This window comes from Odontomachus brunneus, unplaced genomic scaffold (genome assembly GCF_010583005.1).
Source record: "Odontomachus brunneus isolate Ranch 3 - 2012 unplaced genomic scaffold, Obru_v1 Obru_scaffold_052, whole genome shotgun sequence".
NCBI lineage: Eukaryota > Metazoa > Arthropoda > Insecta > Hymenoptera > Formicidae > Odontomachus > Odontomachus brunneus.
In genome coordinates this window covers 1,330,840-1,341,531 of record NW_022639502.1, presented here as the reverse complement: position 1 = coordinate 1,341,531, position 10,692 = coordinate 1,330,840, and the positions used below count along the sequence as shown (strand labels likewise).

At 37.7% G+C, this 10,692-nt stretch overlaps 1 protein-coding gene and 3 non-coding genes across 4 annotated transcripts in view; 2 read left to right on the top strand and 2 right to left on the bottom strand.

Moving 5' to 3' along the window:
- Positions 1-10,692, bottom strand: part of LOC116845483 (aromatic-L-amino-acid decarboxylase-like) — a 52,340-nt gene that overhangs the window by 15,045 nt on the left and 26,603 nt on the right. The window lies entirely within an intron of this gene.
- Positions 529-650, top strand: LOC116845518. Its single transcript, XR_004378259.1, has one exon. It is a non-coding gene; the product is annotated as a U5 spliceosomal RNA (small nuclear RNA).
- Positions 1,971-2,091, bottom strand: LOC116845517. The gene has a single exon (XR_004378258.1). It is a non-coding gene; the product is annotated as a U5 spliceosomal RNA (small nuclear RNA).
- Positions 8,023-8,094, top strand: Trnac-gca. The gene has a single exon. It is a non-coding gene; the product is annotated as a tRNA-Cys (tRNA).

The following is a 10,692-nucleotide window of genomic DNA, read 5'->3' as shown; positions in this document are numbered from 1 at the left end:
ACACACACACACACACACACACACACACACACACACACACACACACACACACACACACACACACACACACATACACACACACACACATATATATATAATTATTACTAACAATTAAATTATTACTATTTATAATATATACATTTTTGCAGCAATTTACACGAAACTAAATGTTCTTTTAGAGTTTCTCTCATCAATTTTGTTTAATTTCGATATTTATTTAATTGAAAGTTACTCGTCTTGCTTCATTTTAAAATTGAATGTGAAAGATGAATATACAGATAAACTGACTACAGTCAAGGTATTATATGATCCACTAATAAAACGTTATTGCATGTTTAGTGTGATGATGTAATCGTTCCCGAGATATAAGAAATAGATGTCGACGAGTATAGAACCGGTCGGGCAACTCGCACCAAGCCATCTCTTTCTCACAGTGAACGCTAGATGGCTATGCTCGTATGGTGCTCGTTTCTCGAGGGTAAAATTCGATATAGTAGTCTATAAGAAGATAGGTCAGAGCTGGAGAAGGTACTCTGGTTTCCCTTCAAATCACGTATAAATCTTTCGCCTTTTACTAAAGATTTCCGTGGAGGGGAACAATTGATGAGTCTATACATCAATTTTTTGTAGTACCCGACGTAAGTCGGGTCATATAGTAACACAAACACAAACCTTTTTTACACACTATACATCTAAGCGGCCTACATGGATGGTGGGCATCAACTTTAACCCTTCTAATTGGACTGTTGCAATAAGTCTTTTCGGGGCCTGCATTTTACGGTCTTCGCAAAGCTACGTCACTCGAGTACACTCTTCCTCTCTTATCTCACTCTTGTATCTCGCTCACTCCAACGTGACGGATACACTTGGGTGATGTTTCCGAACGCAGCCCAAGCTAAATGTAGCTATTGCACATCAGCTAATTTTTCCCACTCTTCTTATAACCCGTACTTTACTCCCGTTGTAGACGAATCCTAAGTTTCTTAAAAGAAAAGTTACTCTCCGTTTCCTTATGTTTGCAAGGATTCAGTTCTCTGTGCATAGAGAGAAGTGAGAATGGAAAATAAATTTTCTTGGGAAAAACAGATTTTGTGTCAAATTTATAGTCTGTATATATGTTCCAATATTATTCACTATCGAAAATTTATAATATATTGATAACATTAAAACGCGGAACGCAGCCTCTACTATTGTATATCCATATTTAACAAGAGTAGTCAAGAAAAAGAATATTGTGTTTAACGTACAAATCGTGTAGAAAAACTGTTTTACTAATCGGGGTTGCTCGATCGACCTCTGTTGGTCAACGTGTACACTTTACACGCAAGACACGAGTCTGTACTTTCGCTGGTAAAACAGTGATACGAATATGGTAAGATCAGTTTCACAATTTTTCGCAACATCGCGTGAGCAAATACACAGGAATCTGATTATGTAGATAGTTTTAAAACTACTGCATTATTATACTGCATTATACTATATTATTTTAGGAAAATAAGAGGCAAATATTTTTACATTATAACTAAAATAAAAACAGTAATATTTCGAAATATGACGGGAATAGATTCTTAATCTTCGTAAACATTTTATCATTAGATACATGACAGTAATGGTTTTTTATTTATTTTCTGCAATAGAATTTAAATTATTTGTGAAGTAATTTTGGTAAAAAATATTTACTTCAAAGTTAGAGTATAATTTTCAAGAAAATGATGTTCAAGCGAAAAGATTTGATGAGCATCAACTTTTGGAATTGTTTATCTTACTTAAACTAGCCCCCCTTCTTACTGACAGAAACAAAATTGTTTTTCTCTCAGAAACTTTGATTTAAGTAAAATACTTTAAAGTGTAGAGAGAACATATAAACACACATACAACATATAATATAAACCCACTTAACAAACTAAACTAAGATTTTCCCCTTCTGTGCCAAAAACTAGGAAGAAAATTATATTTGAATTATCAAAGGAGACCCAACTTGCGTTGGGTTTAACAAAAAATTGATGATAGACTCATCAGTTGTTCCCCTCCACGGAAATCTTTAGTAAAAGGCGAAAGATTTATGCGTGATTTGAAGGGAAACCAGAGTGATGAATTGTGCTGAAAGCTACCCTTATATAACTAAAGAAACCAATTTTTGAAAGCGAGAAATGTGGCCGCCTAGTAGACATAAAGTGAATTATTCGCCCTTAAAATAAAATATGTTAAAAATCGAATTCTCTCATTATTTTTATTTAATTATAAATATATAATGTAAAATAAAGGACTACGTATATATACGAACACTAAATAAATAATATTTCATGATTCAATAAATATTCAGTATCGATATTACAGGATATACGTTCTAATATGTAGTTAGTCTGTACACTACAAGATGTCAGCAGCATTCCTGTTCTTCACATAACTCTAAATCAAAGGCAGAATCAACATGATACTAATGTCCCTAAAAATTTATATAAATCTTCTCTGATAATTTTTTTTCTAGCCCTAACTTTAATTTTATATAAAATTTCACGTTAAGTTAACGACAATATAATTAATTATCTTCCGAAACTGCATAATGAAAACTACGACATTTACCTTGTAAATGTTATGAATATAAACATACTTCAGGTTGATGTCAAAGCACTTACATTAATCATTCCTATAATTCAACAAGTTTTTTACAACCAAGTTACAAAAAATGACGAAATTTGAAAAATAAAATTTTGCGGAGTATCTAACAAAACTTCTTACATCACGAACACAGATTAATTGCTTCAAGGTTTTTATGTCTATTAAAAATCTATTGATATTGCAATCTTTCCTTTCTTTAGCTCATTAATCGAATTTTCATTAAGATTAACGATCTAATTATAATAAAATTAATTAATGTTTACAACCAAGTAAGAAAACCTCTGCTTTCTTAAAAAGTCAAATCTACTGTGAAGTACGAGCTATCCTGCTATTGACGACAATATATAAGTACAATAAATCCGAATGATGACAAAAATCGCGCACGTTTCGGTTGGCAAGATGCGCGCGAAGATAAAGAAGCTTCGCGTGGGCACCGCGATGTCCCTAGCAGCGGGGGGTTCCTTCAATTGAAAAAGGGACAGCCGATAACAGTGCGAAGGGTAGATGAAATGGAGGTTCGTTTACCCCTGGCATGGAAGAGTCACCCTGTCCTCATCGATCCTCATCCTCCGCCTTCTCTCTACAGGCGTCTCCGTGCGCTTCTCCCCTCTTTCCCTCTCACGTCCCTCATGCTTTCTCTCAAACACCGTCGCTGCTTCATCCCTCTACCCCCACCCCTCCCAGGTATCTCCCGTTCTTGTCCCTTGCCTCTGCTCCTCTCATCGCACCCTCTCTCTTCGCCAGTGTTCGCCCTTTAAGCCTTCGTTCTCCCCTATCCCTCTTTCCTCCACCTTTCTCCCCCATCGTCCTCGCCGCCGCCTTGTCAGCCTCGCGAAGAAATTCACTTTCGCGAAAAAAAGGGAAAAAGGCGCGAAAAATCGATTCGCGACGCCGATTCGCCGCGTTCGGCCGGGTCCGCGCCGGCATTGGTCCGCGGCGCGCTCTTGGGCGTGGCTTAAAGATGAGCTCTCGCTGTGTCATCGCTTATATTGATCCTACACAATTCGGTGTGTACGCAGCACCCACCTACGTTGCACTCACACCGAGCGGCACACGGCCGTGAGCCGCCGGGATGCACCTCCCCGATCGCGAGTATGCACACGTATGTACACGGCGCATCGCGCGCGTCGCGGCACCTGCAACGTATGCATTACGCGCGGCCAATGTGTACGGGGTGGCTCGCGAGAAAGCCGGCTGTTTATCGGTATCGGCCAGGAAGCGATATCGATCGATTTCGCCCGCGGATATAATCTCGATGTCTTCGCATCGCGGTGATGCTATCTCAGATTTCTGCTATCTATTCGTTGCCTCGAATGTCTCGATGCTATCTATTAAGATGCTCCGTGTGTTTGCTCGCGACGGAGGAAGTGCGATAAGCAACGCACCCGCACATTTTGTTGCGTCTCAAACATGGAAAATTGAAATCATCGAAATTATATTAATTCCTGAACACGACGAAATAAACTTAATAAACTTGCCTTTTCCTTTTTATTTAAATCAAAAATTTTAAAAACAAATTTTATACTTTTTATATTAATAAAGTAATACACTTTTACTTTTAATATTACTAATGAAGATAAATGTTTAATCTTCAAGTTTATTTTGCTTTTTCATAATATAGTAAAATATATAATATAGTAAAATTTGTAATAGAGTTAAAATTAAAACAAAAAAGCTTTTAATATAAGTTCCAAATTACGTTACACTTTTTATTTATTCTTTTTCTAGTTAAGAAGAATTTAGCTCTAATTTTGTATCCAACGCTGATATTCATCATTTACGGAGCGCACTGTATACGTGTATCATAATTGCGTGTAAAGAAATTACGAGTACGTACGAAGCGACGTTTGCGTGTTAGTATAATGGATACGCCAGCATGTGTCGCGCGTTAAAATTCCTGATGGGAGTTCCTCGCAAACAAGAAAAAATCGCGTTAATTTGATTCGTTCTCAAGGAGAAGATTCTCGCGCGCGGACTCTGTGCATTTCTTCGTAATACGGAGGCGTTTTCAGTTGATTTTCAAAGATAACTGACGTCATATGTGCTCGCTACCTTCCCGTATCGCATACAGCGTATCACAATGATAAATAACAAAACGACGTTTTAAAAATAAAACGACTATAATCAAACCGGAAATCGAGACTGAAAGGAGAATATCTTCGAACGGCTGGTACGTAAGAGCTTGCACGGAAGAGGAATTTCTCGTGGGTGAATAAAACTTTGATCAAATCTGAAATTATCGAATTACGGAATTTCGAGGTCGATAGATTCGCATAGAGAGTGCGAGAGAAGTCTGTGATTAATTTATCTACTAGATACCCGCTTCATAATGGACGGCACATATATTTGGGTTAATGGTGCCAGCTGGTTTGATGCCAGGATATCTACCCGGATAGATATATCGCGAAAATTAAACGAGGGTAAGAGTTTCGGAGTATTTTACGAAGTTTCACACGAGCGTTGTTACGACGAACACACGCGAACGACTTGCTCTTCGTTAAATTCAGTAAATTGTCGACTACGTGAAATACTAGCGTTGCTAATTAACGATTATTCGATAACGTTTCCAGATACAGTTTACTGAAATTGCAAACTGAGATGCAAACTAATCCCTATTGGTTTATCGTATTTATGCAAACGCGACATAAGCAATTAATAATATTTCCAATAAATGTTGTTGATTTTTGTGCTGCAGTTTATATTTTATGTTATATAAATAGTTACCATAAATATACCCATAAATAATTAAGCATCTATTTTATTTATAAAAGATATTACTACATATACTCTAGTCACTTTTTCAGAGACACCTATCAGTTCGCGGAAAGTGGGCGTAATATTGCGTCTCACACAGTGGCTATATATAACTTATCTAAATGTATATAAATAAACAGCAAGGTGACTATCAAACCCACGTTTCTAGAAGTTCGCTTAAGTTGCAACTGATGCAACTTAAGCGAAATGAGATACATATTGTATATTATTTGATAAATGTTCCCGACAAAGTGCTCATTCACATTTACTTAAATTGAAGACACATCTAAATATTGAAAAAAGAGGGTCCAATATCCAAAATTTGTAGCTATATGTAAATTTATAATTCTTGACATTGCAAAGGGCAGAGATATATTTGGAACTATACGGATTTTCGTACGAGAACGCGAGCAACGCATGTGTAGTATTTTTAGCCTGCGTTCCACATAGATTTCTACGTATGTATATTCATGAGTAATCTAATCGACGGCAATTTAATCTCGACGATTTGGCGATGGGAAATCAGTGGTATAACTTTGATGACATCCGTTCGTCTTCGAAAATACAAGTGCTATATAAATGTAACTTCCAATAATCGATTCAGTACGCGAAAACTGACAGAACGTCAAAAACGATTAAGGCACAAAGTTCGTGCGCTTATAAATAGACACAAAACGCACAAAAGGAATGTGGATATCCATGTGAGACAAAATTAGATTTGATTGTTTACTTGTGATTCGTTAGGAGAAATACACGAAAATATAATAATTTTAATTATAATTTCCACGTTCAGAATGAGACTGTGATCTTTTAAAATGATCGACGATCTTTTCGTTATCCTCATATCATTATATTGCACGAACATTTTCTGTGAATTAACCAAATTTTTTCCGAATAATCGAAAGATGACAGAAAACTACGCGATTTCAATAGAACTATCATTTTTTTCAATTACTAACCACAAGAATAATTGGATTACTACCACATCGACAAAGAGAGGCAAACACGTCGGCCGCGAGACACACCCTGTATAAAACGTAATCTCTCGTTTGCCTATATGGACGCGTAGGAGCGAATCAAATTTTCGTGCCGCCCGTCGTTGTTGGTGCATTTAAACGCAGCGTGCAATCGACTCCCGGACTTTAGGAGGCGAGCACAGAGGCGGACGCGCGCGCGGAACAAAACAAGAAGGGTGTGAGTTATACCATGACCGTTTTGATGGATTAATTCACGAACCGAACGGAAGGTTGCAAAGACTGACTTCGATGTTGCCCATTTTATTTTTCTCGTTAAGCCGGCAGACATTGAGAAACGACTAAACGACGCGCGCAATTTTTAGAATTCTATTTGCATTATTTGCAAGATAATGCTCGTAGTCTGCGAGCGTCTGCCTGTGGTCTAACATTTATGAATATTTATTAAATCTCTCTTGTACACATCATGCAGTAAGGTATAGCAGCATTCGCGACCAATTATTAGCGATAACGACAATGGTAAACTCGATATTGGTCGACAGGAGTGATTTCGATTAGTTGATAGGATTGTAAAGTATGAATCCCTACGTGGATGTCGCACGTAATGGAGAACCTTCGAATTAAGAACTAAATGTCGTGAAGATTCCGCGATCATGAAATTTCTGGATTATGCAGACAAATCAACGAAATTTGCCAGCGATAATTTACCTGAATTAATAATTTCACGTGGTGAGTCCATTACCCGAGATAACGCAATCTCTAACGGGAACATTCGTTATTCATAACGCGACTTTTCGCCACAGCATTTATAACGAAACGTAAGTAACAGGTACGGCAACCGGTGAAATCTCCGACTAAAAAGAATTGAAATCAAGTGTCAATCGAATATGCGTCACTGAAAATTCATTTCGATATTAATTAAGTGAAGGGAGACGAATGTGTTTGTTTATCTTGTTGCTGAAAGGCCTAGTTATAAAATTCTTCTCATGAACAGATCTCGCATTTTGAGATTTTGCATTTTCTCTTTTCTCTTCAATGTCTCTCTCGGAGAATGGAACATCTTATTAAACGCGACCGGGAAACCCGGCGGCACAATGATCTCGACCATGTGTGCCTTAGTCACGCTGACATATGGCAAAGTCATGAAGCCACTAGGTGGTCCGCAGTATATTACTCTACCTGTCGCCATCCATGCTCGCGGGGGGTAGCGCTCATGGCTATTTGTACGACAACAAGGGTCGTTTCTGTGCTACCCTAGCAGAGTCGTGAAGTACCTGTCATTCCGAGCGATACGTGGAGTACGTAAACTTAGTGCGGCTAACAAACGTCGCATTGCACTGAAGAAAAATTTATCAAATTACAATAAAATTATATAACTTCTCCAAGTAGTCAATAGAAAATATTCGAACAGTGTTCTTATATAAGTGGATTTAAAAAAAAAAATTTTTTTTAAACATGTATTTCGTTGCTGTGATAGATATTACTAGATATAAAATCTTTTATAATGTTAAATTTAATAACGGCATTAAAAATGATCGATTCTGCGATTATTTTCATCGAAAATGAAAAATTCGAGCAATTTTTATAAAAAAACAATCGAAATATTAAAATAATATTACTGCAGCTTTCTTAACATAGGCTGTGAAGAGTACACATCAAGACTGTCTTTCCAACTGGGGGTATAGCTCAGTGGTAGAGCATTCGACTGCAGATCGAGAGGTCCCCGGTTCAAACCCGGGTGCCCCCTCAGGATTCTTTTTTTTTTTTCTTTGCTATTATTCCGTGACAGTTTTTCAATAATTTATATTTCTTTTTTCTTCATAAGCAATATTATTTCGTAACATACCATTTTCGAAGATGTAAAATTAGAAAATACATAAAAGCCTAATAAATACGATATATGCTTAAGTATATTAACCAAGAGCTTTAATTTATAATCAAGTAGCATCTAAAATCTCTCCTTTAAAATTTTACAAGATAAAATTATATTTAAGAGCACGATCAAATTTGCGTTTGAATTCACAAAATGAGAAAAACCAAACACGCAGAAAAACACGCAAGAATTGTTTCTGTTTCCATCGTTTGCTTTATTCCTCTTCTTGACTGCAAAATTTTATATATATAAATAAAATATTTATGTTTCTTTCGGTATACTATTATATTTTGCGACATGGAAAGACAGACACATACACAGAGAGATCGAGAGAGGAAGGGGCTTTACGTCACTGTACAGATCTCGTGTGAGACAGAACGCGTGTCTTAACGAAGCGAAGCGTGGAAACGTGGAAAGAGCGATGGAGGATAAAGCGACGGTATGACACACCACCATAAGGACTCGGCAAGAGAAGGGAGGGCCATCGGTTAATCCGCAAGACTGCCGACCGCAGAAGATGAATGTTCGATGCGCGAACCACCTGCTTTGACGGCGAGCGTTAAATCCGTAAAACCCCACTAAATATTCGTCGAATCCGTGGAATGCCCGCAGTGCTCGGATGGGGCGATCAGGCCAATTGGCAGGTCGCCAAATGAAATGTATATCCGGCATAAGTCTCCCTATCCCGGCCCGTTTGCTGTCCATCGAGGAGAGTATACTAGCACCCTACTATAAGCGGAATTTGTGAAACGTAGCGACACGACGTAGTGTTCTAACGAATACGTGTATCTATGTGATATGTTGACAATTATTAAAAAAAATTTCTCTTTATAATTTTGTATAAAGTTCTGATTTCAAAACTTTAGGCTCGAGCACAACTATGAGCTATTTTTCAGACACAAAATTGTTGCTCCAGTGTCACGTTCAATTTTTCATTCATTTTGTACTCGTGCAGTCTCGACTTCGCGCGATACTATTAATAAAAAAGAACGTTCATGACATGTAAATGCGACGCGTAAATGCAACGATCTGTCGATTTTGCAGGATCATCAAGTCTGGTTTAACACACCGACGTCAACGGCAACGAGTTTCATGCGAGGATTTGTCGGAATTGTGCGTAAGTCAAATGACAGATGGGATCGCGCTAATCCACCATTATCGTTAGCAATGATCAGCTCGATCCTGAATACACGGCTCTTTGTACTCGCATGGCTTAGGGATCGACGCTGGTGCTCAATGCTTTTGCAGCAATCGCATGAATCACGGGGTCGAGTCGTGGTGGCGCGATCTTACTACGCGTATGAAACGAAAACCCATCGTTGTGTACACACAAACATACGCTCACACAGGACGAATGTATCGTATTTCATGAATTATTTAAATTTCTCTCTCACACACGCCTACCTACATTCAAGTCGATTCATTTTTTACTTTACCGTTTAATTGGTCCGTTATCGTTCAATTCGTTTGACATTGGAGTTTTTAATCACATTGAGTTTGGGTTTGAGTAAGAATGGAGGCACGAAATTGGAGGTTCCTCGTCATCTTACAGCAAGATAAATACATTTTACGACGCGCGCACGCGGGTACGACTCTAAACTTTCTGCTCGAGAAGGACTCGAGTGAATTGCAGAATAGATCAATACGGACGATGATCCTCCGTGGCTTACCACGCGATGTGGGATCAAACACCGACATCCTTGCTCCAACCAGCGACCAGGCTGGTAACAAAGGGTCCGCATCCCCGTGGGGCTTCTGCGTTTTGTCCTCGGAGGATCGTCAGTTTTGCCCCAGCCCATATCCAGGGACTGTGCGTTTAAATTATTCATAAACAGTCAAGTGATTTGTAAAATATGACTTACCATTGTGCTTGACAAGTTCCTCGCTTAATTCGATATTCCGCGCCCGCGTCTGTGCGACCCTGCTTCTACATACACGGAACAATTCTACACGAGTTTTACAGATAAAATAACAAATCTGAAAGAGCACACGCTAGAAGAGATATGAGATCAGTTCCCCGCACCTTCTGATTGTTTGATTGTAATAATAAAATGTATTTAATAATACTATATAATTGTATTTAATTATACTGTAATAATAATAAATTGTACTTTCATTATATACATTAAGGCGCGATTAAATTGTTATTAAAGAAATTATGATTATAGCGTTGGTATACGCTTCATCAGACTTTTTAAAATGTTATCTCTTAACCGTTTAAAATGTTATCTTTTTAACCACTATGCATCTTGCAAATTGATGACAGGAGATAAGATAAGGCTCAAGATGGTGGAAGGTCAAACGGCACGTTTTCAAATTGTTATATAACATCGTCATCGAACATATTATGTGTCGCGGCCGTTGGTACGAAATATATCGAACGCTTATTTGAGAATCTCTACTGTTATATATATATATATATATATATATATATATATATATATATATATATATATATATATATATATATAT